Genomic DNA, 8,262 nt, shown 5'->3' on the forward strand with positions numbered 1-8,262 from the left:
AGGACATTTTTACTTATTTTTACTCCTTTCCAATATGTATACTGCCGTGTGTGTGTGTGTATGCCTTATTGCACATCAGTACAATGTTGAGAAGTGGCAAGAGCAGATATCCTTGCCTTGTTCCTGATTTTAGTGGGAAGCATTCAGTCATCCATTGTGAACTATGATGCTGGCTTATGTTTTTCATTGATGCTGTCACAGGCAGAATAATGCTCCCAAACCAAAGATGTCTGTGTCTTTATCCCTGGAATCATGAATGTGTCAGGTTACCTGGCAAAGGGGAATTGAGGTTGCTAATCAGCTGACCTTAAGATAGTGAGATTAATGTGGATTTTCCAGGTGGACCCATTGTAATTACAAGTGTCCTCTAAAGTGGCAGAGGGCGTCAGAAGAGGTCGGTGTGAGGCAATGAGAGAAGGACTCAACCCACAGCTGCTGACCTTTGAAGATGGAGGAAGGAGGTCAGGAGCCAAGAATGCAGGCGCCTCTAGCAGCAGGAAAGGGCAAGGAAACAGATTCTCCCTTAGAGCCTGAAGAAGGAACCAGCTCTGTGGACACTTTTAGTCCAGTGAGACTCATGTCAGACTTCTGACCTCCAGAACTGTTAGATGATACATTTGTGTGGTTTATTTCTTTTATTTATTTATCGATTGATTAGCTGCGTTGGGTCTTCATTGCTGCGTGCAGTCTTTCTCTAGTTGCGGCGAGCGGGGGCTACTCTTCATTGCAGTGCGTGGGCTTCTCATTGTGGTGGCTTCTCCCATTGTGGAGCACAGGCTCTAGGTGCACAGGCTTCAGTTGTTGTGGCACGTGGGCTCAGTAGCTGTGGCTGGCGGGCTCCAGAGCGCAGGCTCAGTAGTTGCGGCGCATGGGCTCAGTTGCTCCACGGCATGTGGAATCCTCCCAGACCAGGCCTCGAACCCGTGTCCCCCTGCATTGGCAGGTGGATTCTTAACCACTGCGCAACCAGGGAAGTCCCCATTTATGTTGTTTTAAACAACTAAGTTTGTAATGATTTGATACAGCAGCATTTGGAAATTACAGATGTCCTTTAAACAGGTCGAAGAGGCTCCCTTCTATTCCTAGTTTGTTGACTTTTTATCACGAACAGGTGTGGGATTTTGTCAAATGTTTTCCTTCATCCACTGAGATGATCTTGTGGATTTTGTCCTTTATTCTATGACTGTGGTTTATGTTAATTGATTTTTAGATGTTTAACCAACCTTGCATTCCTGTGATAAATCCCACCTGGTTGTGTATAATGTTGCTGTATTTGGGTTGCTAACGTTTTAAAGATTTTACATCTGTATTCATGAGGGACATTGATCTCTCGTTTTGTTTGGTATCAGGATAACATTAGCCTCATAGAATGAGTTGGGAAGTGTCCCCTCCTGTATTTTCTGGAAGAGTTTGTGAGTGATTAGTGTTACTGATAGAATGCACTAGTGAAGCCATGTGGACCTGAGCTTTCCTTTGCATGAAGACTTCAGACTTTTGTTAAATCAATTTAAGGAATTTGTCCATTTCATCTAAAATCTAATTTGTTGGTATAGTTTCCCTAGTATTCCTTTGTAAGTCCTGTTCATTTCTGTAGGATTGGTAGTGATGTACCCTTTTTCATTCATGATTTTGGTATTTGTGTGTTACTTTGTTGGTCAGTGGTTTTTGTTTTTTGTTTCATTGATCTCCTTGCTAATCATTACTATTTCTTTTCTTCTGCTTCCTTTGGGTTTTGTTTGCTCTTCTTTAGTGTTTTAAGGTAGAAGCCTAGGTTTTGTGAGGCCTTTCTTCTTTTCTCATACAGGTGTTTAAAAGCTATATACATTTTCCTCCAGCACTGCTTTAGCTGCATCCCACAAATTTTGTGTTTTGATTTCCACTCTTTTTGACCCACACACTATTTAGATGTGTTAACTTCCAAACATTTGGGGGTTTTCCAGGCTTCATTTTGTTGTAAATATCTAATTCCACTGGAGTTTGAAATTACAAAGTATACTCTGTCTTTTAAAATTCATTGTGATTTGTAGTCTAAGATATTGTCTATCCTGGAGAATGTTCCATGAGCACCTGAAAATGCTGGTGGAATGTTCTATAAATAGGTTCAGTTGAGTGACAGTGTCCTGTTATCAACTAGACTATTAAAGAATCTCCATTATTTTAAGAGTTTTTTTTAAATTATTTATTTTTGGCTGCATTGGGTCTTCGTTGCTGCGCACAGGCTTTCTCTAGTTGCAGAGAGTGGGGGCTACTCTTCGTTGCAGTGCGCAGGCTTCTCATCACAGTAGCTTCTCTTGTTGTACAGCATAGGCTCTAGGCACGCGGGCTTTAGTAGTTGTGGCACATGGGCTCAGTAGTTGTGGCTCATGGGCTGTAGAGTGCAGGTTCAGTAGTTGTGGTGCACGGGCTTAGTTGCTCCCCAGCATGTGGGATCTTCCCAGAACAGGGTTCGAACCCATGTCCCCTTCATTGGCAGGCAGATTCTTAACCACTGTGCCACCAGGGAATCCCTCCATCATTGTTGAATTACTTATTTTATCTTTGAATTTCTAAAATTCTTTGGTCCCTGACCATTCAGACTAGACATGAGGTATTCATTCCTTCAAAAGAGGGTTGTTAGAACAGAAATCAGAGGAAAGAAAAGAGATTATTGGAACCTTAAAAAGTCAAGATTCTGGCCTAAGAAAATATTCTGACAAAGAATAAGAAAACTCTTTCTTTGAGCTACGGAGCAGGAGAAAGGCTGGAGAAGAAAGGAAGAGAAGGAACCTGATTTTCTGCCACCTCAGTGGAATCCCAGATGGGCCTAAGGGCCCCAGAGCAGAGGTGACCCTGACCTTTGCTGAGGACTGACTGAGACACGGTGGAACAGGTGTGTGTACCCTGGGGACACACATGGCTGCAGGACCAGCCTTCCTCTCTGGATCCACAGCACCTGGGCCAGGCTCTCTCCCAGATCCACTGAGATCCAATTCTTCTCCAGGCCTCTCTGCTGCCCCAACTCAGAACCAGTGTCCATAGAAGTGGATGGTCCAGGAAAAGCCTCTCCTTTTACAGTTTTACTGACAGATTAATAGTTAAAAGTTTCAGATTATTAGAGAGAGGTGGGGGATGCACAACATTGTGAATGTACGAAATGCCACTGAATTGTTGTCCCTGGTGGTCCAGTGGTTAAGACTCTGTGCTTCCAATGCAGAGGGCACGGGTTTGATCCCTGATCAGGGAACTAAGATCCTGTATGTTGTGCAGTGCAGCCAAGAAAGTAAAAAAAAAAAGGCCACTGAATTATAAACTTAATTGTATGTTGTGTGAATCTCACCTCAATTTAAATAAGTTTTAAAAGTTCTGTTTAGTAAAATACAGTCACTCCTAAAATCTAAGCAGTGTTACAGCTGGAGAGAAATATATCACATTGGGATAGCACATGACACACAGGTCAGGTGGGTGGCTGTCAGAAAAGCAGCAAGGACCTAGTGTGCTGGCTGTGGGAAGTAAGACCACCACCTGGGGGCACCTCCCAGAGAGTCAGGGTAAATGCACAGAGGTGTAGCTTGGTGAGAGACGGAGCCTCCACCCAGACAGTTAACTGAGCAGTCAGGAAATACTTTAAAATAAAAATCCTCAGAGGGAAGCAGGCAGGCACTGGGTCAGGGATCAGGAACTAGTGAAGAAAATGCTTGGGCTCTGTTTATACTAGTGCCCGGGAAGAAACTGAGGCGTTGTGGCAGTTTACATGGCCAGATTGTAGGGCTTCACAACAGACGCTCTGGGGGAGTTTTTACCTTTACATTCTCAAGAAAAAGGATGAGAGATCCCTGAGGAGCTAAGAAAGCAGGACCCCAAAGCCATAGGACAGACAGCAAAGGGCTCAGATAGGAATGGGGAGGGAAGACAAATGCCCACGTCAGAGACAAGAGGACATTACAGACCAGATTTGAAAATGTAGGAAAGAAAACAACTTACCAAAAGCAGCTGAAGAAGGATAGAAGTAACAGCCCTTATAACCATTAAAAAACAGGATCACTAGTTTTTAAAATACCCGCAAAAGAAAGCACAAGGCTCAGACTAGCATTACCTTCTACAAACTCCCCAAGAAGTGAGGAAACGTTCCATGTCACCTTATTTCCAAAACCAGACAGGGACTGTACAAGGAGAGCAAGCCAGCTGCAGAAGTTCCGATGAAATGGGATCTCGCCCAAGAATAAAATGACTAGGCACTGAAAACTGTTGGGATAATTCAGCCGACCAAAGGAGAGTATGTGGTAAGACCCAGCTCCCACTCGGATGACCAGCAAGCTAGGAAGACTTGCTCAGCTTGAAAACAGCTACTCAGCCCGCCTGCCAGCCTTCCAGGGACTAGGGTGCTTCCTCCTGGCAATACACCCCCTCTAGTTCTCCCCCTACCCCTGACATCTCCATCTCACTCTCATGTGATGGTGCCATCTCCTGGCTTTGGACTCACCCACATGCTGGAGACATTTTAAATTTGACCTGCCCAAAGCCAACCGCTCAAGCCTGTGAGCCCCTCACAGTCTCCCCATCCTGGGAAATGGATGTGGAGTCTCCCTAACTCATCACTCACAGCTCAGATCCAAGCTGGGACCAAATACTGCTGCCTCCACCTCAGCTCCCACTGGGAACCCTGCCACCACTCCCTCCTCCACCGGCCCTCCCTGGGCTGCTGCCCCAGACTTGTCTCCAGGGGCCCTGCCACGACACACTGAGAAGTCCTGGTAAAGCTCAGCTCTGGCCCCGCCTCTGCACAGCTCAGAGTGGACGCCGAGGTCCTTGCACGTCCTGTACATTGACCCTCGCCTGGCTCAGCTATGCCGGCCTCTTGCTGTTCTGCAGACCTGCTCCAGGGCCTTTGTACTTGCTTTTCTCACCCAGATATCTGCATGTCTCATTCTCTCCATCCTCTCATTGTCACTCACATGTCACCTTAGCAAGGCCCCAGCCACTCTACTTAAGAAGGCTGACATCCTCGGCTCCCTCTGTACCTTTTTCTGCCTTATTTTCTCCACAGTACTTCTGTGTGACCTGCTTGGTATTCCACTCATCTTGTCTCCTCTACCAGGACAGAAGCTCCACAAGGGCAGGAATTTCTGTCTGTTCACTCTGAATCCCCAGAGCATCTCAGTACCTGCCACATCGTCAGCATTCAGGTATTTGTTAAACCAATCAATGAAGCCAGGAATAAAGGCCCGCTTGCCTCGGGGAGACATGAAAAACAAAAGCCCTGTTGATAGTACCACAAAGGCCCACAAAAGAAACAGTTACCATCAGGCTGGGCAAGCGTAGCAGGGTCCCCAGGAACAAGGCTGACTGCACTCCTATACGCTCCTGACCCCTGGAGTGATTTAAAACAAAACACCATTTATAACAGCATCAAAAGACATACTACTGAGGGGCCAGAGTCCCCACAGAACCAGCCTCTAGGGAGGAAGTTATAAACCCTGATGGAAAAGTTTGTCTGGTCTTGTCCCTGGTTTGGGGAGGGAGACTCTAACTCCTGGGAGTGTCCTGAGGGGTGAGGACTTCGTCATTTACAGTATAGTGAGCACCTGAGTTTATGCTAATGTAGTGACTCAGAGCTGTCACCAGGGAGCCCCACCTGTGATCAGAGGGTGGAATGGCTGGGGGGCGCGGGAGTTCATGCTGTGGATGACACAGTGACACCCCAACCCAACTGGAATACTGAGGCTCAGTGAGCTTCCTGATGTGCCAGCACGGTGGGAGCCTGCATTCCATGGAGTGAGGGCATGGCTTGGCCACCCAGACCCTCCCCACCTCGCCCTGTGGGTCTCTTCACTTGGCTGGTCCCAGTTTGTATCCTTTATAATAAAACTGTAAAATCGGGCTTCCCTGGTGGTGCAGTGGTTGAGAGTCCGCCTGCCAATGCAGGGGACACGGGTTCGTGCCCCAGTCCGGGACATGCCGCGGAGCGGCTGGGCCCGTGAGCCATGGCCGCTGAGCCTGCGCGTCCGGAGCCTGTGCTCCGCAACGGGAGAGGCCACAACAGTGAGAGGCCCGCGTACTGCAAAAAAAAAAAAAAAAAAAAACCCTGTAAAATCATAAGTGTTGAGCTTCCCTGAATTCTGAATCAACCTAGTGAGTTACTGAATCTGAGAGGTCATGAGAACCTCTGAACTTGTAGCCAGCTGGTTAGAAGTGCAGGTGGCCAGGGACCCCCAAGCTTCTGGCTGGAGTCTGAGGTGAGGGCGGTCTTGATGGGGGACCGTGCCCTTGCCCTGTGCTTGTGCTAATGCTGTGGTTGATAGCAGAGTTGCCCTGCACACACAGCATCAGAGACCCAAGTGGATGGATGGATAAGCAGCGTGTCATAATTGGAAACTCCCCACGTCACAAAAAAGTCACTTCTTCCCAATCTAACAAGTCAACATTATTCCAGTCCAAATCCCAGACATAAATACCCTAATCTTTATACATAAGAGCAAAGGGCCAAGACTCTCCTGATGAGGTTGGGCAGCATTCCTGGAATTGAAGGTCCTAAAGCTGTTGTAACAGGGAATGTGGGGCCAGCGTCAGGACGGACAGACATACCAGTGGGATGGAGAGCCACAAAACAGGTCTGGACCCCTGGATGCTGGCTCACCACAGCTAGCAGTGCAGAGGGGGTGGGATATCAGGTGTCCGTCTCCCAGACACCAGCATAAACAGCTCAGTCACAAGAATCACAAACCTGAGTGTGAAAAGCAAAACAAAAAACTACTGGATGAAATTATAGGAAGGCATCAGAGGTGGGAAAGAGTTATTACACAGGACACAAAAGCATTTATCATGAAGGAAAAAATATACATTTGACTACGTTAAGAATTTCTTCAACAAGACACCAGTGTGAAGCCACAACAAACTAGCAGGAAACTGCAAACACACAGAACCAAAGAAATCATAAAATATGCAACATGAAACATAGAACTCCTAACTGATCAGTAAGAAACAAAAACCTGGTAGAAAACCCAGGAGAAACCTAAGAGGCAGCCCCCAGGTGAGGAAATCCACGTGGCCAATAAGCGTGTGGAAAGCAGTCAACCTCCCCCCCACCCCCGAACCAGGTAAACACCCGTGAAACCTCCACAAAGTGCCATCCACACCCACAGATCAGCGAAAACAAAGGTGTCTGACAGTGGGTGTGGCAGGCGTCTGCAAGCACAGTGGGAGATGCTCTCCAAGAATGAAATCCCACTTGCCCAGCGCAGCAGCCGGAGCCTGGATGAGAGCGCTTCAGAGCCCACGTCGCAGACACACGACACAGGGCACCAGACATAGCTCTGAGAACTCGCCCCATAGCCCGGCAGCAGCGTCATCACCAAGGGTAAAACATGCAAAGTGGGGCTTCCCTAGTGGCGCAGTGGTTGAGAGTCCGCCTGCCAATGCAGGGGACACGGGTTCTTGCCCTGGTCCAGGAAGATCCCACGTGCCGCGGAGCGGCTGGGCCCGTGAGCCATGGCCACTGAGCCTGCGCGTCCGGAGCCTGTGGTCTGCAACGGGAGAGACCACAACAGTGAGAGGCCCACGTACTGCCAAAAAAAAAAAAAAAAAAAAAAAACATGTAAAGCGAAATGCCCACTCTTGAAAGCTCTGGGCTCTTGGAGGACAAGGAGTGATCTCCTTGTCCTGTGGCCTCGGAAGCAGGGTGGTGGGGTGCGTTTTTCTTTACGTTTCTTTAGATGAGGGACGCAGGACTAGGGTGGACACCAGTGGGAAAGGGGGCTTTTGGCAGCTGGTTCCAAGGAGAAGCACTCACCCCTAGTGCAGGTGCTATGCTGCTGGTGGAAACTAGCGAGGAGCTCAGTGTCCCTGGGGAGGGGCTGCCAACAACATGAGCCACCTGGGGGGATGGGCACAGCACCCACAGGTCCACAGTGACCCTCGGGCATCGCAGACCGAGGCCTCAGCATGTCCTGAGACGCCTGCACCTGCACGTCCAGTCGCTGGTACAAAGCCACGAAACAAAGCACCAGGAGGACCCGTGCAGACCCCACTCCATGACACCCTGGGGGTGGGGGCTGCTGCTCACAGGGAGCTTTGGTTCCACCTAGAACATCATCGTCTTTGGAGAAGCCCACACAGGCAGCTGCGGAGTGACACGGGCCCATGCTTGGCCAGGACAGGGACCTGAGGAATCCAGGGGGGCGGCGACAACCACGCTGCATCATGACCCATCTGTATGAGGCGTACAGGGGGGTGACATCAACAGCAGCAGCAGCGGGCCTCAGCTGGACAGGAAGTGTTCAGTGAGCA

This window comes from Delphinus delphis, chromosome 15 (assembly GCF_949987515.2).
Source record: "Delphinus delphis chromosome 15, mDelDel1.2, whole genome shotgun sequence".
In the NCBI taxonomy this organism is placed as follows: Eukaryota; Metazoa; Chordata; class Mammalia; order Artiodactyla; family Delphinidae; genus Delphinus; species Delphinus delphis.